Here is a 27,996-nt window from a genome sequence, read left to right as displayed (position 1 = left end):
CATTTATTCTGGATGTACAAAGGATGTAACTACAAAAATATGTAGGGTAGGTAATGGAGCACTGAGTTGGCTACAGTATAGTGCTCGAAATATTACTGGGGGTAACGATTCATTAAATGGAGTGCTTAGCAGAGAGAGAGAGAGAACAGCTAGAAGGAAGTCATGACTTGTGGAGAAGAACAAAAGTAGATATCATCATCATCAACAATCTGGGCGTAGTAAATCTGGGTTAGACAAGGTACATAAGTGTGGAATGGAATCTATACTGGTTTGCCAATAAATAGAGTATGTGTGGATTGCCAAAAACAAGATGACATGTTGATTGTCATTAAATTGGAGTACAAGTAAACAAAATAATAATAATAATATTGGACAAATAGTGCAGCAAAATATATAATGTGCCAGTGCTAATAAATGTAGGACTTTTGAGGAAAACAAGAACAAGGTCATATGGACAGATGTTTAGAGTAAAACAGGAATGTACTTAAAATACCATTTGTCGTACAAGAGGGGTTTGTGGGTAGAAGAGGATTCAGGGGCATATTTATACTCTGTTTGCGCCGGATTTGCGTCATTTTTTTTTACGCAAATCCGACGCAAAACTAATTTCATATTTATACTTTGGCGTTAGACCCGTCTAGCGCCAAAGATCTTGAAGTTTGCGTAATTTTTTGGCGTGGTCACCTTCCAAGCGTTAATGACATGCAAGGTAGGCGTTCCCTACTAAAACATGACTCCGAGGCATGTGCGCCGTATTTATACTCCCGGGCAAAAATGACGCCCGGGAGTGGGCGGGTAAAAAAAAATGACGTCCAGCCGCTTTTGCGTCATTTTTTAGCGCCTGGTCAGGGCAGGCGTTAAGGGACCTGTGGGCTCGGAAAGAGCCCAGAGGTGCCCTCCCCTGCCCCCAGGGACACCCCCTGCCACCCTTGCCCACCCCAGGAGGACACCCAAGGATGGAGGGACCCATCCCAGGGAACTTAAGGTAAGTTCAGGTAAGTAATTTTGTAAAAAAAAAATTGTGGCATGGGGGGCCTGATTTGTGCCCCCCTACATGCCACTATGCCCAATGACCATGCCCAGGGGACAGAAGTCCCCTGGGCATGGCCATTGGGCAAGGGGGCATGACTCCTGTCTTTGCTAAGACAGGAGTCATGTCAATGGAGGGTGGGAGTAAAAAAAAATGGCGCAACTCGGGTTGAGGCAGATTTTTAGCCTCAGACCGACTTGCCCCATTCTTTGACGTCCAAGCTCCATTTTCCTCTACGCCGGCGCTGCCTGGTGGGGGTCATTTTTTTTTACGCACACCAGTCAGCTCCGCCGGCTAACGTCATTCCATAAATAAGGCGCCCGCATGGCGCTTTGGAATGGCGTTAGCCGGCGTTACATTTTTTTGTCGCACAACTGCGTTGGCGCAGTTGTGCGCCAAAAAGTATAAATACGGCCCGCAGTGTTTAGATAAGGGTAAGTGATTGGCAGTAGGTGAGCATAGAATCTAAGAGTGCTTGGTGGGGGTAGGGACGCTGTGCTGGATGATGATTAGGTAAGTAGATAAGTAGTAGTAATTACCTAACTAAGAGCATAAAGTGTTCAGAAAAAAGGTGTAGTCTGGATGAGCATCTAAGCGTGTTCCTCAAGCAGATGCACTTAGATGCTCATTTGTTCCGATTATGAGTCTTCTGCTCCTCTGCTCCCTCCTTTGGTGATTGGTTGGTCTACCTGGGGGTTTCTGCTTCATGAGTTTCTGCTAATTTGTTGGGCATTTGAGCCTGCTGCTGCTATGCTTCCTCCTGTGGTTAATGGTTGCTGTACCTGGGGTCTATCCGCTTCATGATCTTCTGCTCATTTGTTGGACATATGAGCCTGATGCTGCTGTTGGGGTCCCTCCTGTGGTTACAGGTTGGTCTACCTGGGGTACCTCCTTCACGAGCTTCTGCTTATTGGTTTGAATGATGAGTCTTCTGCTCCTCTGCTCCCAGTTGTGATTACTGGTTGGTCTATCTGGGAAATCTGCCTCATGAACTTCTGCTCATTTGTTGGTTACTGGTTGCTGTACCTGGGGACATCCACTTCATGATCTTTTGCTCATTTGTTTGCCATATATGCTGCTGCTATGCTCCTTCCTATGGTTACAAGGTGGTCTACCTGAGGTATCGGCTTCACAAAATTTCTCATTTCTTCAGATGATGAGTGTTCTGCTATTCTGCTTTTTCCTGTGGTTGTTGGTTGGTCTACCTAGAATGTCTGCTTCATGACCTTCTGCTCATTTGTTGGGCCTATAAGCCTGCTTCTCCTGCTGCCGTGCTCCCTCCTGTGGTTACAGGTTGGTCTACCTGGAGTATCTGCTTCACGAGCTACTGCTTATTTGTTTGGATGACAAGCTTTCTGCTGTCCTGCTCTCTCCTGTGGTTCCTAGTTGGTCTATCTGGGGGTATATGCTTCATGAGCTTCTGCTCATTTGTTGGGCATATGAGCCTGCTGCTGATTATGGTACCTGGTTGCTGTACGTGGGGGTATCTGCTTTATGATATTCAGCTCATTTGTTGGGTATATCAGCCTATTTCTGCGGCTGCTGTGCTCCCCCCTGTGGTTACAGACTGGTCTACCTGGGGTATCTGCTTCACAAGCTTCTGCTCATTTGTTCAAGTTGACGAGTCTTCTGCCACTCTGTCCCCTACTGTGGTCATTGGTGTACCTTAGGGTATCTGCTTCATGAGTATCTGCTTATTGTTTTCAGATTATGAGTCTTCTGCTATTCTGCTCTCTTCTGTGGTTATTGGTTGGTGTACCTGGGAGTTTTTTCTTTATGAGCTTCTGCTCATTTGTTGGGCATAGGAGCCTGTTGCTGTTCTCCTTACTATGGTTACTAGATGGTGTAACTTGGGGTATCTGCTTCATGAGCTTCTGCTAATTTTTTGGGTATATGAGCCTGCTTCTGCTGCTGTGGTCCATCCTGTGGTTACTGGTTATCTACCTGGGGGTATACTGGTCATGCTGGTAAAAAAAAAACTGATCAGGTGGTAACCCTAGTCCCAATGGGTGGGTGGTATTTGCTGCTTTTGGTTTTTAGATTGTATGGTGTATTTTGTAGATAACTAAGCACACAAGGATTTCATCTGACTCAGTGTTGGGGGTTCTTGGTTTGGTTGATACCTCAAACGGGTGTGTTTATTTGTGGAATAGCCTCACTTTGTCAGGAAGGAAAAGAGATAGATGGGGAATGGGAATAGTGTTTGGATGACTTATCTAGAGTCCAGCTGGACTCATACTAGTGTTCCAAGATGACGTGCTACCACCAGCCACTCCTTGAGGGCTGGTTTCCACACTCAACCCACACCCATCCATCACAGGTCAAGTGACTATGCTAATAAAAGGGTCTCGGCGCACATGCCCGAGGCCAGTTGCATCTGCCAAATATGCATCTGTGTGGGCTTTAGTAACCATAAATATGCATCTGTGTGGGCCCCCAACACTACAACGGTGACAATGAGTGGGTCCGACGCCGCATTTGTGCTGCCAGCAGCTCTGCTGGTGCTCATGGGGGGTAGTGGTGCCTGCAACGAAGGGCACGCCCGCACTCACTGCCAGCATGACATCAGCTGGCACAGGGCGAGAAGGCCATGGAGTGCGAACACCGGTGAGGCCCGTGGCGCCACCCACATGCTCATGCCGCTAAAGCCCTGCATGCCATGAACTAGTGTGAGGAGACAAAAAGTGTGATGAGGCACAGCCAGCATAAGGCGTCAACACTGTCTGAAGCAAGCCGCTGCAGCTCCCATGAGTAGGATCCCACATCGTGCCTTGCTGCTGCCCGCTACATGACTGTGTGCTGCCCAGGGTGCTATCTCTGTCACGTTAAACACCAACGCTCTCATCCAGCTTAACAAAGCCTGTAGCATCCATACGAAAGGTGCCTCCAAGCTACCCTAGGCCCTCCCTCACCGTCTAAAGTGCACTGCACCAACTGAGAAGCCCCCGGTCAAGCCTGCATGCGGGGACCCAAAGAAAAGGAAGGACAAGCACTGGGAGTGCTGTGTTCTCACAGATGAAGGTTTGCTGGCACCGCTGGAAATTCAAATGACTGTCTGCATCCCATGGCAATGTTGAAGCATGCAGGCCACACAGCAACAGGTAACAGCTGGGCAATAATAGAAAGAATAGCACGCCGCTGATGCCAATCAGAGCACAGACACACACAAGGTATGATGCCCGCCACCTGGCTGCAGCGCCTGCAGGGGAGAGGAGTGCTGGATCAGCCTTGTCGCATCCATTGGGAAGGTTGCACCCCCAAGAGAGTAAGGCCCGCAGCACTGGGAAGGCTGCAGTGGACTCCAAAGATAATACGGCTGCCCTGCCTATCTGAGGTAGTCGTGGGCAGGGAACCCAACCAAGACTGCCTTTGATGAGAGACAAGCTGTCCCGGCTTTGCGTGGCTCCACATTGGATTTCTCAACCTCAAGTACACAGCAGCCAGAGAGACACGGCCAGTGAGAAGTAAGGCTACAGTGTGACCTAGTGGACCCTGATTGTTACTGCACCAGTTTGAGATGATAAACTGTGTATTAGCCAAAGAAATGGCACGCAGCGCCAAGAAGGCTGCCATGGCCCATACTTGAAATGGCAGCAGTGGCCACACATACTTGACCACCAAGGAGAGAGACTGAACACCCCCATCTCAAGGCATGCAAAACCCACCAAGGTCTCTGCAGAAGGGAAATCAAAGACGTGAGCAACCCCTGCACAATGCAGAGAAGGAGAAAGACAACCCACCAAGAAGGGCAGACACAGAGCGTGCACACACCCCTAGCAGCTGTCTGCTGCCCTCGCCAGCGAGAAGTTAGCACCACATGCACCTAGCAGTAAATGGCCACCACCAGAGGCCCAGAGAAAAGGCATGCAAAGCACCAGCAGAGGGTGCCTGTGAAGAAGGACTGAGAGAGCAAAGTTGGAGATGCACAGACAACAGCACCAGTGAACCTGACAGTATAGGCAGGGGTAAGCACTGTAATGGTGCAGCCTCGGAGCGCAAGCGCTGCACCCTCGAGTGAAGACAGGAAGAATAAAAAGATGACCCTCCAGTCAAGAAGCGGTCCACTAAGAATATTCCTGAGGAAGGGACAGGACCTGCGAAAGGTCCACGAGAAGAAGGAATCAAGTCCTATTGACAGGCATAAGTCTGCAAGAGGCCTCAACAGGAGATGATCCACCGTCCGAGGTGCAGCACTCAACCAGTGCAAGGTCCATGTGACCCAACATGCGACAAATGGCGCAATGCCACCTCACCCACAAAAAAAATGGAGATAAGAGAGAGGAACGTGGCACTACACCACATCATGAAGAAGGCTGATGAAGAAAAGTGTGTGACAGACCTGTCACATGAAGATCAGGAACACCACAGGTGCACAAGAGAAAAGGGAGAAGAGGGATAGGACTGAGGACTTGTACCAGTACTTGAGAGGGCATCCATCAACACAAGCCAGCCACCAGTGTGCACAGTCGTCACTGGAGACAGCTCCGTGGGTGGACCAACCATAAGCCACCAGCAAGCGTGAACCGGGTCCAGGCCCCACGGTTCACAGTGCGACCATCCAGATACCTGTCACCGGCTGCTTGACACAGATGGCATCCCTGCTGGTAACCGCACGTGCTGAGCGAGAACAGCAAAGGGCTACGAAGTCCTTTGAGTCATCCCTTCTCCAAGCAAGACACCGCCAACTGTTGATGAAACTTAGTTGGTAATCATCACCATTACCAGGTGCATCACCCGAACCACCTAAGGAGCACTGTGCAATCAGATTGGAGATGTATGTTAGCAAAACGACAAGGCATCCCTGGCACCATGGGAGGCTGACCACCCACAAATCAGCTGTGAACCCCCATGAACCTGAGAGCTGCAAGAGAGAGCATACTCGACCATTGCACCATCCACCCTTGGGATTGCACGAGGCTTGGATGTGGCCCTGTTGGGAGTTCCTTAGTGACCTCCTAGGCATGGCATACGAGAGGCCCACACAGCCCATGTGGTACTGTTGCAATCCATGGGCAAGCGCCTCAAGGGAATTCCAGTGGAAGGAGAATCCCAACCAGAGAGATGTGTCAGAAGTAGATCCATGACAAGCACGGGGAAGAAATGAGGTCACGGACGGAGAATGATCACCAAAACACTACGAGACAAAGGCCAGTGCACCTGAGTATTGACGGCCAGAGGAGCACACAGTTCCTGCAATAACCACCATTGCTGCTTCAAGCGCAACTTGGATGTGGTCCTGTTGAATGCTCCTCAGCGATGCCTTCGCTTGGCCTGAGATAGGACCTGCACAGTCCACGCGGTCCTGTGGCAGCCCAACACAAGGGCCTCGAGGAAGCCTGAAGCTGTTCTACCAGCAGACGTTAGGAAAGCACCAAGGCCTTTAAGGAAGACACCCTTTCATCCATGTCCTCCTCTGTCTTTGCAGTTTTGCTACCCACGCCTTCAAAAAGATCCCTGTAGTGGATTCCCCACCACTCCTGATGCACCCACTTTGAACTTTGCAAATAGACTACAACACCGTGAGTCCAGGCGGGACAGGACTAACAGTGGCCAAGTGAACTGTAACATCATGGACAGGCGATTGAGGAATCTGGACTTCACCAACACTGCCATTCGTTCCCAGAGTAGTCTGGTTAAACTACGATGGAGTGCTGTGATGCTGGGTGCCCCCAGCTGCACCTGTCCACTCATCATGTCTGGCGGACTGCCTGATGAGCCTCAGTGGTGTTAAGTATAGTGTTCATTTCTCTCCCACAGGCTGGACTTTCTTTTTTTAAAATAAAGTTTGCATGGGATGTAGAGTCCAGCTGGACTCATACTAGTGTTCCAAGATGACATGCTTCCACCAGCCACTCCTTGAGGGCTGGTTACGACACTCACCCCACACCCATCCATCACAGGTGTCACCGGTCAGGTGACCCTGCTAATAAAAGTGTCTGTGCGCATGTGACTGAGTCCAGTTGCCCGAGGCCAGTTGTTGTGACCATAAATATAGGTCAGTGTGGTTATTCTTAGTAGCTTGAAGGCCTCGGTCCCACAACACTACAACTTGCAGTAAAAGCACAATATTTAGCTCCCTCTTCTTGAATTCCTTTGTGACTACCGGGACAGCTCTAGCATGTCTTTTGTTGTTTTCAAACTTCTTTGGTTTAGGTGTGAGCGGATCTCCAATCCGAGTATTTTCTTGGCGTTATGGGACTTCGAGTCCTCATTTATTATTAGAGGAAAAAAGCTACAAGTACCACAATCCAACGGAAAAACGACGACTGACTAACTAAGCATGGATTTAGAAATTACAGAACTCTGCTGTTGCAGTACAAGGACGTTGTGGGACAGGTTAGGGCGCAGGTACTAATAAAGGAGGGTCTATAGTAGACATAAAGAATGGGGGCTTGAGGGGAGCAGAGGGCTTGTCCTGTCTCCCCCCCGGGCTTATCGGACGTCTGTGGAATAGTCCACACCCTGAGTTGGTGATTGGTTGTGGGCCCGGATGGGGCAGTGATAGGTGCACGGGGATATAAGGCAGGGGCAGGGTGTGGGTGGCCTATTTGGCCGTCGTCACACCCAGTAGGTGTTGTTGTCTTCGTGTGTCTTCGGGTAGAAGTGTTTTGAGACGTGTTTAAGGCTGTTTGGAGGCGTTTTAAAGTTTTTGGGAGGAGTTTTGTTAAAGGCTTGTGCTGCGTTTTAAATTGTATTGCGGATTATGGAGCCCAACAAAGTTGTTCAGGCTCTTAAAGTTTTGCAGGATGAGGGGAGGGAGGACTTCATCAATGAGGGGGTTTTAGAGGAGGCCTGGGTTGGTTTGAGAAGGCCTAAAAGGCTTTCTTCGGGAGGCGTGATGGCCGCGGTGCTTGCGTGCACATCACCTCAAATAAAGTTTAAAAAATGTAAGTCAAAGAGCACCGAGGGGCATAAGGTGATACACTCACCTGAATTTGTGCAGGATGTTGGCTCGGGGGTCTCTGGGGCTGAGGAGGTGGTTTGGATGCGGCGTCGGGCGGCAGTCATTTTTCTTGATGTTCGGGTGTCTCTCTGGCTAGGCGGGTGGCCGCAGGAGCGAGAGGGGCGGGCCTTTTGGGTGCGGTGAGCGCTGGAGGCCGTATGGGGGTGCAGGGTCATGGCGAGCATGCACGACCAGTTTTGCGCGTCACTCGTGCCAGGAAACAAGCTCAACGGCCATTAGAGAGAGGCGTTGAGCTTAGGGAAGGCTTGTTAATGGAATGCTCCTTAGGAGGCGCGTCCAAGATGGCGGCGTCTTCCGAGATGATGACTCGGAATGAGGATATTTTAGAGGAAAGACAGTTGGGAGAGGCGGGCAAGATGGCCGCGCCCGGGGATTACATCGAGGATGAGGTTATACTAATATCGGATGAGGAGATTGAGGAACAAGGAAGACATAAGATTGTGAGAGGTGTGGGAAATGTTAATTTTGCTAGTAATTCCGGGCAACAGGCAGGTAAGGTGGTGCGAAGGCTTCTTAGTGCAGGCAGTTCTATGGTGCATGAGGTGCAGGCTTGGGACGTGGGGAACCAATCTATGTTTAGGTTGGGTGAGCAGGTGGAGTTTGTAGATAAGACTGGTTTGGTGCTTAGGGGCACAGTGTGTGGAGAAACTAGTGAGGATGGGTCCATAGGTAGAGCTCATGTTTTGTTGTATTTTTGGCAGTCAGAGCAGGTTGAGGATATTGGGAGGTGATGGTGCATCGGCAGTTTGGGCGGCTCGCTGGTGGTCAGAGTTTGCCGGTGAAGGTCAGGGCACCTTCAAGACACCGGTTTGAAGGGAGGGTGAAATCCGGAGCGGTTTACCCAACATCGAGGGAGCCGGATGGCCTTGGTTCTCTGGGTCAAGGTGAGGACTCATTCTTCGATGAGCAGCCTTCCACTAGCCGGGGCGCTAGTGCCAGATCTGAGTGCCTGGAGGAAGAATTGCTGGATTATGAAGAGGAAGTGGAGGAACAAGTTATGCCAGCGTCAAAGGGTATAGTTAAGGAGACACTGCACACTATCCCTAAGGTGGTCCGGGGCGATCACTTTGGGAGTCGTCGTCGGGACAAGTTGGCAGGCAGTTTGCCGAGCGGTGAGGAGGCAATATCGGTTTCAGTGGGTTTTGGTGGGGGGAGGGAGGATCTTGGGGTTGGCATGCGGAAGGAGGGGGAGAATGAGGGTGGGGTGTACTCAGGAAGGATTGGGTGGATGTCTCTATTCAGGTAGGTATGGACTCTGGCGCTGGGACAGGTAAGATGGAGGTGAGTTCGGGGACGGTTTCTGAGGTGGTGCATAAAGCGGACGAAGCAGTTGAGGTGCAGGATACTACCAATAGTGTAGGGGTTGCAGGTTCAGGGGGTACGTCTAAAGCCAAGAGGTTACCTTATATTTGAGTGTTGATGCCTTTGGGGGTGCATCTCACTCAAAGTTTGAAGGAGAAGATATGGAAAGGAGAGTTTGTGGATGTCTTTAAATTGTAGCATAGGGAGGTACAGGCGAAGGAAGGGTCGAAAGAAGAAGAATGGGAGTTAGCGAGACGACCTAGGGTTCCAACCACTATTGAGAATTGGACGTCAGCTTTTTTGATTTATGCTAGCGTGTATTGTGAGCGTCATTCCGATTCTTGTGTGGCTCCGTTTAAGTATATGGTTGTTGTGCGTCGGGCACAGATGGATTATGGTGGTTTTGGTTGGTTTCGATACGATGAGGAATTTCGCGCGCGGAAGGCCATGGATCCAAGTAAGGTTTGGGGTGAAATAGATAATGAACTTTGGATGCAATGGCTAAGGACAGTGAGGTATGCACCTACGACGCATACGGCGAGTAGATTACCTGTACAGTACAAGCCCTTTTCAGGGGTGTCCCACCCAATTTGGGGTGGGTTTTGGACAGCGTGGACAGCTCCAGAGTAATGGGGCATGTTGGTCATTCAACAGTGGACTTTGTAACAGGCAGAAATGTAGGTTTCGGCATGATTGTTCCAATTGTGGTGGAAGACACCCGGCATATCAATATTATGGTGGGATCCAATGGGGCTGGCACGGGCAATAGTCCTGAGGTGTGGAGAGAGGTAGGGGGCAGATGCAGCATTTTACAGGAAAAGGGCCCTACGCCTATTAAGTGGGAGGTTGTTTCTCATTAGTTGCAGTTCTATCCACATGTTGAGGAAGCGAAGCTCTTGTTTTATGGTTTCTTGGAAGGTTTTTGGTTATGCTATCAGAGTCCTAGCCTGTGTAGATGGGCCCATAATTTGAAGTCAGCGAGGGATTACCTAGAGGTGGTCAGGTCTAAATTGAAGAAGGAGTTGGAGTTGGGCAGAATTGTGGGCCCCTTTTCCGAGTGGCCTTTGCCGAATTTGACTATTTCACCCCTTGGGGTAGTACCTAAGAAGCAGGCTGGTGAGTTCCGTTTGATTCATCACTTGTCATGGCCGGCTGGTGCTTCGGTCAATGATTTCATTGCAGCAGAGGATACAGTGGTGCATTACGCCTCTGTGGATCAGGCTATTTTGTTGGTGCGGAGGTGTGGTAGGGGTGCGGAAATGGCTAAGTCTGACATTCAGTCGGCTTTTAGACTATTACCCGTTCACCCGGAGGATTTTTCTTTGTTGGGCATCCAATTTGAAGGTGCAATATATGTGGATCGGATGTTGCCGATTGGTTGTTCGGTGTCTTGTTCTTTGTTTGAGATGTTTAGTACCTTTTTGCAGTGGTGTTTTCAATTTAACGGGGGTGCTAGGTTGGTGACACATTATTTGGATGATTTTTTCTTTGTTGGAAGGGCACATTCGGGCGAGTGCGGCAGGTCCCTGTCTGATTTTGAGAAGTTGATGTCTCTTTTTGGTGTTCCACTGGCGAAAGAAAAGACGGAAGGGCTGTCGACATGTCTCAATTTTTGGGGCATTGAACTTGATTCGGGAAAGATGGAGGTGAGGTTACCTCAGGACAAAGTGCAGCAGTTGATTACAATGTTGGAGGAGGCAGTTAAGAAACCCAAGTTGGAATTGCGGCGGGCTCAGGCATTACTTGGTCATTTGAACTTTGCTTATAAGGTGGTGAGAGTGGGCAGGGCGTTCTGTAGAAGGTTGGGCTTTGCTACGCGGGGTGCGATTTTGCTGCGTCACCATATTCGGCTTCGGGCTAATGTTAGAGAAGATTTGAAGATGTGGATTTGTTTTCTTCAAGAATTCAGTGGTGTGACAATGCTGATGGAGGACTCTGATTGGTTTTGGCAAATTCAAATTTTTTCAGATGCATCGGATGCTAATGGTTTTGGTCTGTTTTGGGATGGGCATTGAGCGGCAGAGGCCTGGCCAGCAAGTTGGAAGCAAGCGAGACATAGTATTGCATTTTTGGAATTTTTTCCATTGGTGGTTGCCTTGGTCGTTTGGGGTCCATACTTGGCTAACAGAAATGTGGTGTTTAATGTGGACAATCAGACTGTGGTGTACTTGGTCAACTCGCAAAAAGAAAAGGATGAGAGGGTGCTGAGGCTGTTGCAAATTTTCATGTAGAATTGTTTGAAGTTCAATATTATGTTCAAGGCGAGTTACATACCAAGCATTAATAATGATATTGCTGATGCGCTATCTCGTTTTCAGTGGCAGAGGTTCCGTGGTCTGGCACCGGGAGCAGATTTCCAGAAGACTGTCATACCGGGGGAGTTGTGGGAGGTAGGAGATTGAGGATGTTGGAGCTGGTACAGCAATCTATAGCTCCGTCAACGAGGATGAGTTATTTTCAGGCCTGGTTGGAGTTTCTGAATTCAGGTGCTGTAAAATGGGTGGGGGGGGGGGGGGGGTGTGAAGTTCTTTCCAGGAGTAGGGATGATGCTGTTTGTTTTATTATGCAGCAGATTGAAGCAGGGTTGTCTGCGGTTACAATAGCGAGTAAGTTATCAGGGGTTTCATTTTATGGTAAGTATTTTTGGAGTTATGATCCAGCTGAAGGTGAAATTTGTAGGAGAATTTTGGCGGGTTGGGCTAGGTCATGGGGAGCGAGGTGGGATCGCATGCGCCCAATTACATCACAGCTTTTAAGGGCCGTATTGGAGGTATTAGAGGAGGTTTGTTTCTGCAATTGTTTTCACTATGTATGTCTTGGCTATTCCATGGGGCATTTCCCGTTTCTGAGCTGCTGGGGGTGAGGGGGAAGGAAGGTATCTCGCGTGCGGATGTGCAGCTAAGAGGTGGGGACATTGTCATATGGTTGAGAAAGTCCAAGGTGGATCAGTTGGGAAGGGGCCAGGAGGTCATTTTAAAGGGAACGAGTTCGGGTGACTGTCCTGTTGGGCTTTGGAGAGTTTTTGTGGGTTTTTTGCCCGAATCTGCCAGGTTGGTATTCGTGCACCGGGATGCAAGACAGCTTTGCAAGTGCTTGCGGTTTTGAAGATGGCTATTAGGAGGTTGGGTTTGGATCCGAATTGCTATGGGACGCATTCTTTTAGGATTGGTGCTGCCACAGAAGCAAGAAGGTTGGGGAAAACTGATCAGGCAATTCAGGACTTGGGTAGGTGGAGATCGCAGTGTTTCCAGCGCTATGTTAGGTTGTTTAAATAGGAGTGTGGTCTGTTGGTTTCCTTCAGCTGTGCATATTACTTGCTATTCATCCACCCTACTCCCCCCCTCTTTTTTCCTCTACCTTCCTTTCTTGCTATAAACTTTTATGATATGCAAATCACTTAACATATGTTCTTTTGTAGGTTGCGTAGGGGGCACAAACAGAGCCTGTGCTGTATGGATTGTCGGGCATTCATTTGTTTGTTGGGCTGAAAAACAAGCTTCTTTGAGGCATTTTGGTCGCCAATTGGGTTTGGATGGGGCAAGGATCAAAGTTAGCTAGGTGGGTAAGAGTGGGATGAGGTGGGGCGAATTGTTATATATTCTTTCGAAGAGGCTGGAACAAGGGGTTTGCCCGGATTTATTGGTGATTAATTTGGGGGAGAATTATTTAGTTTCGCTATCGGGTATTGGCTTATTGAAGGCGATTAAATTGGATTTGGTAAGTATCAAGGAACGTTGGGCAGGTACCCATAATGTGTGGACTAGTTTGGTGCCCAGGAGGGTCTGGAGGGGCACTAATTATTTTAAGTGGATAGAGAAACAGCGTAGGAAGGTGAATAGGGAGATGAGAAATTTTTGTAGGATGCAAGGTTTTTCGGTTCTAACTCATGAAAACATTATTGGTTCAGAGGTGGAACTATTAGGGCAGGATGGGGTCCATTTATCTTTTATGGGCAATGAACATTATTTGTTGGAGCTGCGTTTGGTCATTGCAGATTTGTTGGGTGAGAAGCTCTGGGATAGGTAGATTGGGTTGGGTGGAGCAGGAAAACGCCTATCGGGTTTTCCTGTGTGGCGGGGGTTTTGTTCACTGAAAGCCTTTCGCGTGGGAAGGGGATCGATCAGAAAAGATGAGAGGACAGGGAGTTTTTCACAGGCAAGGGTAAATACAGAAGGTGGACAGCAGGACAGAATAGTCCACACCCCGAGTTGGTGATTGGTTGTGGGCCCGGATGGGGCAGTGATAGGTGCACGGGGATATAAGGCAGGGGAGGGTGTGGGTGGCCTCTTTGACCGTCGTCACACCCAGTAGGCGTTGTCTTCGTGTCCTCCCTCCCTCCCAAGATTTAATGTTTTTCTCCCTTTATGTTCAATTTGACTGGGTGACAGTCCTAATTCAGTTCCTCGTGTTTGTCTGGGGGCTTTTGAGTTTTTTTGGTTTGAATTGGATAGCCTTAACAGGGCAGGTCTCCTGTTTGGCTTTGCTGGCAATTGGCAATTGCCTGTTTTTGCGTATATTGGGGATGGGGGGGTGTTTAGTTATGCCGCTGGTATTTAGTTCTGGCTGCGGGGTTTTTTGTTCACTGAAAGCCTTTTCGGTGGGAAGGGGATCGATCAGAAAAGATGAGAGGACAGGGAGTTTTTCACAGGCAAGGGTAAATACAGAAGGTGGGCAGCAGGACAGATGGGTAATGGGTAGGTCGGGTCAAGGTGGGGATGGGATAAGGGGTAGTGCTGAGGGGTAAATTTAGAGGGAGGGGCTAGGAAGGAAATTTTGTATTAGTGAGGAATTTCATAGTTTTGTGAGGCTTTTATGCCAAGGTTATGGTAATTGCCAGACCTGTTCTATTAAAGTGGCCTTTTGCGCCTTGAAAACGAGTGTGTGGTCTTTTCACTGTTACACCCGAAAGACTTTAAGTGTAAAAAATCTGTGGGCTTCCATGTCTTTCAGAGTCAGTCAGTGGAGACATTACGCCTCTCATGGCAGGAGGACAAAAATATTAGGGAGTCTATAGTAGACATTAAGAAAAGACTTTACGGGTAATGCGGATTGTCTAAATTAATACAAACAATTAGGAGGGATGCAGAATTGCAGTTTGCGGACTGAGGCGTCTCAGTAAAGATGACTGAAATAAACGCAGCACTTTGAGTATTGTCAAATAATTGGAAGGGTTATGTTTTTTCGGTGTCCACTGGGTGGCGCGTACTTCCCAGTAATGACGACTGTCAACTGTCAAACTGCACTGGTTTCTCAAATATGTTATCTGTGACCCAAGGACAAATGCACGATAAAGCAGACACGTAGCGGTGGTCGCAAAGCAAAAGGATTTGGGAAAAAGTAGACAATCTTAAAGTATACATTCTCTTTGTAATACAATTGCCTTATACCTGCTGGATCCGCCGCAATTGATTGCTACTGGGTCCAGATATTACTACATGGGTATTTGGACAAATACGTTAAACCGTAGAGAATTATTCGAGCTGCTACAATTACATTTTGGAAATGGTTATTGGTGTAGGGTGGTGTATTTTTTATTGTGGTTGTTTTTTTGACAGTACAACTTTTGCTGTTTTTCTGACTGACATTTCTTGTTCTGGTTTTTCTTCTTCTAATAATAATAATAATGATAATAATAATTCTCGAACAACTTGTCTTAACATATTTCTAATGCAGTTTTTCTGTGTTCAAACTACACAAAACGGGTCTTCCTAGAATCCAATTTATTAGAGTTCTAGTAACGTGGTCATTGCTTAAAGGGTGAAGAGCTACAAAATACGATGTTTCCCATCATCCCCAATGGTTTTTCATAGGTTCCTCCAATATGTGGTAAAAAATGTGGAAGCGTGAGTGCAAACGAACACCTCCAGATTTTCGGGGCCATAAGGGTACAGCGTTTTCCACACATATTTTTGGAGTGTGGGAAAAAAAAGTCAGCCCAGTTGTAAACTGGCAGATATTCAATTAACGGAATATTTGCTGGATTATGGTGAGGCGTGCTCCCAGATATCTGTCAGTTTCATTCGTTTTAGTGACAGGCCCAAGGGAGTTCTGTGAATGCCAAACAGAAGTAATATTTAAGAACATCATAGATGGGCGTGTAGTATCTCTAAAGTTACTGTACACAGGGACTGGAAATAACTCTGAAAAGAGCAGTATTTTATAAAATACTTGATTATTTACACACTGCGAGCAAATTAGAAAGCGTTTCCTTAATTTTATATCACCAGTCCAGCTATTCACTTTTGAGTGTGAACAAAACGCATTACAGTGCCTTTTGCCACCATTGCATGATGCAGGTTCAAAATACTGGAAGGCAGTAGCAGGAAAAGTGAACAAATTAAATAAAAAAACAAACGAATTAAGGTAGAATGCAATGTGCTCACACAACGTCCGTTGCTATCAAACTTGAGGCAGAAAACCACACAGCTGCAGTTTGATTCAAAATTCCAGATGATGGATTACAGCTGCTAATATTGTATTGGAATGCATATTAAAAATATTAAATTAAAAACGCAAAATGTTGCCCAGATGGCAAAAATGATGCAACTATTGTATTAACAATGTTCATTTTTTATGATAGTCGTAGATGGATTGTTTTTCAAACTAAAAGGACATTGAATATGTTTCTCATAAGCACGGCGAGTCCAGCTGGGCATTTGCTATTTTCCAACTTATTTCTGTCTGGTGCTACGCGGTGGGCTCCCGTTAGATTTTTAATATTTGCTGCAGGGTGTGGAATGGGACCGAATGCTGAGTTTTTTCCACGGTTGGAAGCTAATGCCTTGCACAGTGATCATCCTAGAGGGTAAAACACGATGCACCAGACAAGAATGCGTCTGTAAAAATGAAAACGACCAAACCCTTCTCAAGTTTTTGTACTTAATGTCTGGCAAATCCATAGTCGAGCCTGCAACACTGCACCCTTCTACCCTTCTACCCTTCTGAGCTCCGCCATGACCCGCTTCTAATGACTCTGGGCATTCGAGGGCACAGTCAGTCAGACTGCGTTGGTTTCTAGATCTTAATTCATAATCAAGTATCTGAAACCCTGTGATTAGGATTCCCAAAACGTTTGCTGTGACGTACTCCTGCAGCACTCCTGGCTTATTCTTGAATTCCAGAAGCAAGCCATGCCTGTAAATCAGCAGTACTACAGGAGTGGTTGACACCTACTCATTGAAACATCTTTGTGAGTTGGACCCTACATAGCACTTAGGTTAGATTTACATACTGGTAAGTGTTTGCCTGGGTTTAGGGGTGCACGTATTTAGAAGGAACAAGGTTTCAAATGACAAGGAAGCAAGCCTTCAGTACTAAGCTTGCACCGCAGTGAAACAATAGCCAATAATAGTTTATGTATATATAGACAAATTAATCAGATCCTGTGTCAGAGAAAGCTCAATCCTGCTGTGTCACAGTGGAGTTAGGCTTTGGAATGAAGCTTCTCAGCTTAACAAATGCTTGGCATTAGAAACATCTTAGGCCTCGATTCCAAAAAATGGTGTATGAGTATGTGTGGTTTACTCTTGTATTGCTCATGAATTTCAGGAATAAGCCAGAAGTACTCCCGGTTTACTCTTCTAATTGCTTACACCTGGCATATAGCAGTAAGCCAGAAGTACTACAAGAGTAAATCAAATTTTTTATGATTAGGGCTCCTAGGGTACCACCAGAGAACTGAATTATGAAGCAGGGCCCAGAATTCCTCAGAAACTGAAGCAGGAGGCAGCTGAAAGAAAAACATGTCAGGGAAAGTCTCGTTCCTAAGACAGATCTGCCTGAAGGAACCAAGGAGATGAGAAAACAAGACAGTTGCAAGGGTGAAGTTCGAGTGCAAACCTAGAGGAAGTGAGAAACCATAACAATGGCAGGAGCGGAGCTGAGAGCGGGCTTACAGCAGCTGTAGGAACCGAAGCCTATCTGAGCCTGAGGGCAGCCCGCAGTGCGGAGGATGAGGACGATGTTCACAAGTGTGGGCGCTGCCAAGTCGAGTTCACAAGCCTGGATGACTTTGTCCAGCACAAAGTACAGAAGTCCTGCCAGCGAGCACAAGAAGGCACCTTGGACACCTCACAGGACACCACAGCTGTCCACCAAGAGGTCAGGAGTCGTGCCACACGCCGCGGAGCTCCACCAGACTGCGCCTGTGCCCTCTACCCTGCCCTCGCTGCTGCGAGTTCGAGGCCTCCCACCACACGCAGGCACCCGCCTGCGCCTCATCCCTGGTGTCTAGTGGTTGCCCTAAGTATTGTGTGTCTGTCTTGTAACTGTCTTTCTTTTGTGCCTTTTTTTTCTGCTTTATCTCCATTTTTCAGCCTCTTTTCTTCTCTGTTAGCCATTTTTGCATTGCGCTCTTATTCTGCCCGTTTTTGGCTTCTTCTAAGCCGTTCTTTCTGCTCGCCCTTCCCACCGCTGCGTCCCTGCGGCCCCACCCCCCCTCTCAACCCCATTCGCCCACCGCTCCCGCCTCCCAGCAGCTCCTCCCTCCCACCTCCCATTCTTAATGGTGGCCGCTGGCGCGCCAGAGGCATGCCCGAGGCAAGCCCGTCTGCGCCCGTCCGTGCCTGGACCTCGCCCAGTGCCAGACCCCTTGGCCCCCGGGTTCCCCCTGATGCTGCTACAATGCCAACGACCTCCATGCCCTCAACACAGGCCGCTCTGCCACCTGCTTCCAAGGCACCCCGAAGCTCGCCCACGGACCCTTCTCCTGCAGGAAATGCAGCTTCACCTGCTCCCAAGCCGCCAAACATCACACCAGAACCAAACACAACCACCTCAGCTGCATCCTCCTCAACACCCGCTCCGTCCACAAGCACGCCGTTGAACTCTGAGACCTACTCACCTCATCTTCCCCCGATGTCGCCTTCCTCACCGAAACTTGGATGAAGCCCTCCTCGGATCCTGACATCGCCATAGCCATCCCGGAAGGCTATAAGGTCACCCGCAGAGACCGCACCAACAGACCGGTAGGATGGATCGCCATAGTCCACAAGAACACAGTCAGAATCTCGACCAACCCCGATAACGCCCTTGACGCCGCCTAACACTTACATTTCCAGATTCACATCAATGCCAACACCACCCTCAGAGGAACCCTTGTCTACTGGCCCCCCGGCCCCTGGCACACAGTTCAGTGACTCCATCGCCGACATAATCAGCACCCACGCCCTTGCCTCAACAGACTACATCCTCCTCGGCGACCTGAATTTTCACCTCGAGAACTCCAACGACAGCAACTCCACCACCCTGATCGACAACCTCACCAACCTCGGTCTCAAACAACTTGTCACGACGCCCACCCACTCCGCCAGCCACACGCTCGACCCTGTCTTCTCTGCCAGCAGCCATGTCACCTTCCGCCATACCACCGAACTCCACTGGACCGACCACCGCTGCGTCCACTTCACCTTCCAGAAACCTGCCACACACCACCACCCACCACAGCTGGAACAAGATCACTGAAGACCAGCTGATCTCCACCCTGGCCCATGCCCCGCCTCCCATCACCACCGACCCCAACACAGCCGCCCTGAACCTCAGACAATGGATAGACGACTGCGCCAACACCATCGCCCCAATCAGGAAACCGTCCAACAACCGCACCAGCACTAAGGCCATCTGGTTCACTGCCGGCCTTCAGGCCTCCAAGCGGGAGTGCCGAAAAATCGAGAAGAAGTGGCGCAACGAACAAACAGAGAGCAATCACACTGCCCTCAAGATAGCCACCCGCAAGCACCACCAGCTCATCCGGACCACCAAGAGATCCTTCTACAAGGATTGCATCAACAACAATGCGCACGACAGCAAAGAGCTCTTCAACATCGTCAAGGAACTCGCCAAGCCCAGGTCCTGCTCCATTGACCCCCATCCTTCACAAGACCTCTGCGACTCCCTCTCCACCTTCTTCCACCGCAAGATCACGGACATCCACAACAGCTTCAACACCTCGGTACCCACGACCACCGTGGCCACTACAAACCCCAACGCACCCAGCCACACCAACCTCCTGCTCTCCTGGACCCACATCAATGATGAGGACACCATCAAAACCATGAGCACCATCCACTCTGGATCACCCTCCGACCCCTGCCCCCACCCCCACCATGTCTTCAACAAAGCAAGCCCCATCATTGCCCCCCAACTCCGTATGATTGCCAACAGTTCCTTCGAGACACCTCTCAATCCGGATTCCGTAGGAACCACAACACCGAGACTGCCCTCATCACCGCAACCGACGACATCAGGCCCATGCTTGACAAAGGCAAAACTGCGGCCCTCATCCTCCTAGACCTCTCGGCTGCCTTCGACACCGTCTGTCACCACACCCTTCGCACATGCTTCCATGACGCAGGGATCTGCCACAAAGCCCTGGACTGGATCACATCCTTCATCTCCGGCAGAACACAGAGAGTTCGCCTCCCTCACTTCCTTTCTGAAGCCACTAAGACCATCTGTGGCGTTCCCCAAGGATCCTCACTCAGCCCCACTCTTTTTAACATCTATATGGCACCGCTCGCCAACATCGTCCAATCCCACAACCTCAACAACATCTCCTATGCTGACAACACCCAGCTGATCCTCTCACTCACCAAGGGCCCTGCCACTGCCAAAACCAACCTCCATGACGGAAGAAATGTAATTGCCAACTGTATCGAGAGGAGTCACCTAAAACTGAACTCAGACAAGATGGAGATCCTCATCCTCGGCTCCAAGCGCTCCGCATGTGATGATTCCAGGTGGGCGCCCACCCTAGGAACCGCACCGACGCCCACCAACCACGCAGCAACTTAGGTTTCATCCTAGACTCAGCACTCACCATGACCCAGCAAGTCAAAGCCGTCTCATCTTCCTTATTCAACTCCCTCCGCATGTGCTGCAAGATCTTCAGATGGAACCCCACTGAAACAAGAAGGGCGGTCACCCACACCCTCGTCAGCAGCAGACTGGACTACGGCAACGCTCTCTATGTGGGAACCAGGGCCAAGCTCCAGAAAAAACGGCAACGTATACAGAACGCCTCCGCACGCCTCATCCTCGACATCCCACACCGCAACCACATCTCACCCCACCTAAGAGACCTACATTGGCTCCCGGTCAACAAGAGGATCACCTTTAAACTCTTCATCCACGCTCACAAAGCACTCCACAACACTGGCCCTGCCTACCTCAATGAGCGACTCACCTTCCACACTCCCAACCGTCAACTCCGCTCCGCCAACCTCACTCTCACCCCGTCCCTCGCATCCACCGAACTACAGCCGGTGGCAGATCTTTCTCCCACCTCGCCGTCAAGACCTGGACTCCCTCCCTGTCCACCTACGACAGACCCAGGACCTGCTAACCTTCAGGAAACGCCTCAAGACCTGGCTGTTCGAGCAGTAGCACCCCCCCCCCCCCCCATTAGCGCCTTGAGACCCTAGCAGGTGAGTAGCATGCTCTACAAATGATTGCTTGATTGACTGATTGAACAATTCGTGTTGTCAGGCATTGTAGCCACATGGTTTGTGATCGTTATTCCCCTTTCTGCTACTCTTATCCCAGAAGCACTAATCTTGAACCTGTCCTCCAGTGCCCTTGGCCCAGATGCTTCTGAATTTAGCTACAGACTAGTTACCCAGAATTTTCTCACTTTTTATCTCCTCGTAACCCCTCTTATTAAGGTCGAGAATGCGAGTGCATCCACTAATGCATGCGTCTCACTTGTGAGACTCCATTGTGCAAAGTAAAGGGCTTGGAGCCCGCCTGTCACTTACCATTTGTTGGCTTGTGTGGCAATCTGCTTTACAGCCTTGTAATTCATCAGAGTAGGGCTGGCATAATTTCCGTTCGTCTGTCTGGAGCAGGGACTAAGCACTGATTGATGCAACTTAATCAGTGCAAATCCACTGCTCCCAGTGTGACAGGGGTACCATTTTTTTCCTTTTAACTTCTAGTGCCCTGCAAACTGAAAGCGTTTTGACAGTTAAAAACATGCCCAGCAGGAAAAACAAAATTGCAAAGTTTTATTTTTTATAGCTAACTTTCTTTTATTTTGCCAAGTCATCTTTTCTCACTTTGCACTCATGTTGTCTTTTGTTTTTGCTCGTGGGTGCTGTTCTCAAAAGATGATGATTATCTTGTTCTAAATATTTCAAAGCAACATTGTTTCTTTATTATGTGTAATTTCTGAAATTATGCTATAACACATAGTTGTGCAGTACTCCCCAAACTATCCACTACAATTCTCACCAATCCAACCCACCCCACTCCATTCCTCCCAACCTAATCTGCTCTTCTGGAGTTTTCCCCACTCCAATCCAAAACAATCTGCCCCACTCCAATCTAAAACAATATGCCCCACTCCCATCTACCGCACTCCAATCTACCCATATCCAATCCAAAACAATTTGCCCCACTGCAATCTGCTACACTCCAATCCAAAACAATCTGCTCCACTGCAATTCAAAACAATCTGCCCCACGCCAAACCACCTCACTCCAATCTGCCCCACTTTACTCCAAAACAATCTGCCCCACTCTAATCCACGCCACTCCTATCCTCATCCAATCCAACCCACCCCACACCAACCCAATACAATCCACCCTAATACAGTCTGCCCCACTCCTATCCACCCCACTCCAATCTGTCTCACTCCAATCCAAAACAATCTTGTCCCACTCCAATCCACCCACTCCAATCTTCCCCACTCAAATCCATTTCAATCTGCCCCAGTCCAATCTGGCTTGCTGCAATCTGCCCCACTTCAATCTAAAATGCTCCACCTCACTCCAACCTGCCCCACTCCACACTGCCCCACTCCAATCCCAAACAACCCACTCTCAATCCAAAATAATGTGCCCCACTCCAATCAAATCCAATCTCAATTCACCCCTCTCCAATCTACCACATTCCACCCCACTACAATGAGTCCATCCCATACCAATCCAATCCACCCCAGTCCAACCCAGTCCAATCCACCCCACTCCAATCCAATATACCTCACCCCAGTTCCATATTCACCACCGAAATCCACTCCAGTCCAAATCATCCCACTCCAGTCCAATCCACCGCACTTCAACCCACCCCACTCCAATCCAACCCACCTTACTCCACTCAAATCCATATCACCCCACTTCAACCCAACCCACCCTACTCCAATACATCCCACCCACTCCAATCCACCCACTCCAATCCACCACACTTCTATCAAGTCCACTGATACCCAATCCGCCTCACTCCAATCCACCCATACCATCCCAATCCATCCCACTCCAATACAATCCCCTTTAATCCAACCCACTCCAATACAATCAGTCCACATTAATCCACATTACTCCAGTCTAATACACCCCATTCCAAACCACCTTAATCTACCACACTCCAATCCCCACCTCTCTCCAAATAATCCACCCCATACAATCCACTCCAATCCACCCCACTCCAGTGCAATCCAACCCATTCCAATCCAATCCACCCTACTTCACTCCAATCCACTCCAATTAACCTCACTCAATTCCTGTTCACCCAAGCTCGATCCACTACACTCCAGTCTACCCCTCCTCAATGCAATTCACTCCACTCCAATCAACCCGCTCCAATCCACCCCAATCCAATCCAACCCAGCCCACTCCAATCCAATCCACCCCACCCCACTGCAATCCAATCCATCCCACAGCAGCCCATCACACCACACCACACCCCACCAAACCCCAACCCAATCCACCCAACCCCCCATTTCAATCTGCCCACTTCACCCTACCCTACCCAAATCCAAACCATCCCACTCTACCCCAATCATATCCACCCAAACCCACTGCATCCCATCCCAGTCCACCAAACTCCAGTCCTTCCAGCCCACCTCACTCCAAATCAACCCACCCCACCCAAATCCAATCCTGCCCAATCCAATCCACCCACTCCAATCCACCCTACTCCAATCCATCCCACTCCATTCCACCCCACTCAAATCCAATCCACCCCACTCCAATCAAGTGAACCCAATCCACCACTCTCCAATCAAATCCACCCCACTCCAGTCCAATCTAATCTACCCCACTCCACCCCACTCTAATCCAGTTAACCCTACTCCAGTTCACCCCACCCCAGCCCTATCACCCCAATTCAAAGCACCCACCCTGATCAAATCTAGCCCACCCCACTCAAATCCACCCCAAGCAAATCCATCTCACCCCACTTCAATACACCCTACTCCAATCCAATCCCACACCGATCCACCCCACTTCACTCAATCCACCATACTCTACCCTAATCCAAACCACTTCACTCTACTCCAATCCAATCCAGTCTACTACCTCAATCCACTCCAACCCACTCCACCCTATTCCACCCAACTCCACTCTACAAAACTCTCTGCCACTGAGCCACTGAACTCTACTCTCCTGTACTCAACTGTACAACACTCTACTCTTCCTACTCCACTCTATGACACTCCAACAAATCCTCTCTATGACACTTTACTCCCCCACTCTACACCCCTAACTTTTAGCCATGTTGGTCAGCAGCCACACTGGTGTACAACACCGCAGAACACATTGCCAAAGCCAACAGCTCTTGTATAGGTGAGACCTATTGACTTTGTCAATGCTTGTTTATTTAGTACTGTAGTTGTAGAAGGCTGGCTTTCTACATAGTATACAAAAATGATGTGCACTGTTCAGAGAGTCCGAGCAACCTTATCTTGGTGGCTAGAAGTAAAAAATAGACCATTTAATGGTCTATTTTTGTGGTAGTGGGGGTGAGCAGTTAGGCTTATCTTGGAGATGTGCTAAGCATTTGTTGTACTTCCAGTATCAATAAATGTGGGCAAACACACAGAAGAATAACTTGAGACCAATTTAGACTACTTCAGATTTTTATAGCATTTTTAAGACCAAGATCATCAAAATTGGGTAAGTACTTTTAAAGTTATGATGTTTCAAAGTTTAGAAAATGTTCTGTTTCTGTGCATAATTATGCACCATAGGATTCAATGGGATTTTTTTTAAATTGCATATAAAATCAGGCAATGCTCTCACAAGTGTCACCCTTTGTTTCAAGATCGGGGTCATCGAGATGTCCTGTGGGTCAGCTAGAGAATTTTGGGTGATTCCTGGTTTTGGCGGGAGCAGCAGCTGAAAGTCTTGGAGCTGGTGCACAACGGAGACCACTTAGAAACACACTGCACAGATAGACTTAAAGGTAAGTCAGTGGGTCACCTTGTAGTGTAGAGGTTGCAAGAGGGTAGGGACCCCTAGAGCACAGCTGGCATGTTAATGCAGGGGCCAGGGAGGCCGGGTACAGTGTAGATTGGTCAGCCGGAAGTCATATATCCTAGGATCCTTGGAACCAGGAGCAGGACACTTGGAGGGTTGCTTGCAAGTCAGCAGGGCCACTCTGGGGGGTGGTTCTTGGGATTCCTGAGGTTCCTTGACTCGGTCTTCCTTCTGGTCTTTTGAGAGTTTGGAATCGACTTTCCTTCTGGGTGTCTGATGTTGGGGGACCTGTACCACGGGTATTAGGACATCTCGGATCCTGAAGGTCACAGTGCCACCATACTTAGCACACTGGTAGTCTTTGTCTTTCAGGTATGTCAGGTGGATTTTGGTTGGGCTACTGTGTCCAGTCAATTGGTCAGAAGCCAGTCAGTGAACTGGACTTCACTGGTTTCTTATCTGCAGTGTGCAGGGAGTGATGCAGTCACTCAGAGGGAAGTTCTTGGTAATTTTCAGAAGGCTTGAGATCCTCTAGGGTTTCTTAGAGTCATTCAGTTGTCCAATCGACCCCCTCGGTGGTGATTGTTGAGATGTGGGTGTAACAGGAAAGGTTTGGCACCTTTTTCTTCTTACAGTAGGGCTTCTGTTCTTTTGCCTTGGGTCTTCTTTGTCACCGGTCTTCTTGTGTCCTTCGAATCTGAATCTTTGGTCTAGGGATGCCCACTAAATACTGTATTTAGGGAGCGTTATGGGGGAGTAATAGGCCACCTACCGTTTGGTGGCAATACCCACTAAGTGACCACTTTCTGTGGTAAGGGGTCACATCCCTAACCCTGATAGGCTGTTTTCCTGCCACGCAAGATGGAGGAAAGTGAAATGGAATTGTCTCCTCGTCTGCCACACCTGAGGGGTGATTCAGGCTGAGTGTGACCACTCCCCCTACCCTTGCTAAGTTTCCTGCCAGTTTTCGCACCCAAAGTGGGGGAGAAACCATTAAGTGGCCATCTGCTGCAAGCAGCAGAAGCGTAGGTCAGATTTCAAAGGTGGTAAAGCTTTTGAAACTGACCACTGGTCAGAATGCCTGCCTGGGGAAGGAGGTGTAACACCTCCACCCAGGAAAGACTTTGTGTTCTGGCTCTAAAGAGAAAAGGCCCTCACCCCAGGAGTTCAGACTCGTATCTGGTGGTGGCAGGCTGGTTAAGACCAGTCAGCACCATGCCAGGGCTGTTAGGTTTTTCAGGGGGCACATCTAAGGTCCCCTCTGGGGACATTTTGGGATAAATCCCACACACACTGGCATCAATGTGGGTTGATCATTCTGAGTTGTTTGATACCAAGCAACCCAGGGTTCAGAGAGGCCATCATGTAGCTGGGGAACTCGTAGTGACCAATGTCCAGCACATGCAGTTTCTGTGGCTTCCCTGTACACTTCAATGTCTTAAGGGTTTTGCAAAGGAACAGGAGGGGCATATGAGCTCAAACAGACATATCCCCTCACATGCATTATAGTGCACCCTGCCTTGGGGCTGCAAGGCCTGCCAGAGGGGTGACTTACCTATACTGCATGCAGTGTTAGTGGGTATGGCACTCAGGATGAATGCCATGTCGAGTTTGCAATTTTTGGGGCACACCTTGTCATGCACTTGCAATGGCTGTCTGCATGAGGCTGGTGTGGGGCCTCCCAGAGTGGCACAATTGGTGCCGCACCTCTGGGTGAGGCTCTTTAGTACCCATGTCCCAGGTCCCAGGGGTACATTTACTAGGGACTTACAAGGGTGGCTGAAGTGCCAAGACTTGGCACAGTTTTGGGGAAAGAGATCTGGTCCTAGGAACCTGTTTAGCAGAGGCCCATGGCACTTACGGTTTGAAACCACATCATTTTCCAGGCAAAAAGTGGAGAACTACCATGTCAAAGGAAGCCCTTTCTCACACACTTGTTCATGGCAAACTATGTAAAGCTGGTTTTTGGAAGCCAAAATCTCTAAACTGTCAGTGCTCATCATCTGTTCCCCGAAACAACACTGTTGTAAACTGGATACTCTCCATGTGAGCATTTTGTGGTAGTCACAGAGTCGAATCTCCACAAAATTGGAATATTTGTACCAGTTGTTGACTCCTTCCAAATGGATTTGACTTCACTGAAAAGAGAATCATTGCAGTGAGACCTAATTTCAGAGGGGGTGTGTCATTACAAGACTGACAAATGTGTATTCAGCCACATCTTTATCCAGGGTAAACCTCTGATTTATAGTTGGGTGGTAATGAAAAATATTCCACTGTCAGGAGGAAGCGCCTAAATAAGAAAAAAAACAATATGTTCATTTTTGAACCATGTCGTACTTTGGTGGTAGCGCTTTCTCCAGTAAATTGGGAATGCTCTATTATCACTCAACATCTTATAAAGCAGTAAAATAGAGATATATGCAATTGCTATGTTTCTTGACTAATACACTGTTGTGCTCTGAGTGGAATGCTAGCAGTACTAAGGATTACTCACAAGAGAAATTCAAGGAACATGTTTTCAATATTAGTAAAGAGGAATAGTTGTGAGCACCTGCATAATATCACTCTCTCCAGAGTGGCAATTGTGAAGATGCATGCCATGCCTTCAAAGATGTACACACAGAATTTGCCAGTCTTTATTATTAAAATAATAAATTTCTGATAATGTTTAGGGAGCTAAAATCTACTTTTTATTAGCCTTGAACAACTGGTATAGCCCTTAGCAGAGGGCTATAAAGCTGTAGTAGAATATTAGAATGTTGGGACCACCTTTGAAAACAATGAAGTGACTTAGGAGAATAATGGCTGACATAAACCTCATACGCAGACATTCCAACATCTTTTGACTGTTACTCCCTTTTTAATGTAGAAACTTCTACACTCAGTGGATGGAATATTCTCATAGCATTATAGCCCTTCTGCCTCAGGCAATACTGGAGTTAAAAGCTCTCACCCTCAGTATAGGTACTAGCCTGCAGCTTGGGCCTATAACTCTGGCTCAGCGCCCTTAACAACAGTTATAGCTCTTGGCCACATGCTATATGCTATTTTATTCTCAATTTCCACTTAAATAAAATGAAAAAATAATTTTGAAAAATAGAACCTCTTCCACACTTTCAGAGATATCTGATTCAGAGCAAGTCTGTTTTTCAATATTTTCTCATTACTCAAAGTTAAACTCTGACATTTATTCAGAGTCAGGCAGACAGGATATTTCACCACAAACAAGAAGGATGTCCCATCCACCCTTTCACAAGTGCATTATAGACTATGGCTTTTATAATATGGTGGACAGGATATCAGCCATGTTTTGACAGAGTATCCCATCTGCCGAACTCCAAAATGGGCACTTAATTGTGCAATATTCACAGTGTGGGCCTTAATACATATTCCTCAAACTCAAGGTGAATATTTTGCATAAAGTCTAACTGTGTGCCAACAGAAACAAGTCATTAGCAAAAGAAAGCACTGTGACACTGAACTTTCTTTTCTTATGCCAATCAGCA

Source organism: Pleurodeles waltl, chromosome 2_1 (genome assembly GCF_031143425.1).
Source record: "Pleurodeles waltl isolate 20211129_DDA chromosome 2_1, aPleWal1.hap1.20221129, whole genome shotgun sequence".
Lineage (NCBI taxonomy): Eukaryota > Metazoa > Chordata > Amphibia > Caudata > Salamandridae > Pleurodeles > Pleurodeles waltl.
Note: the sequence above shows the minus strand (reverse complement) of the source record.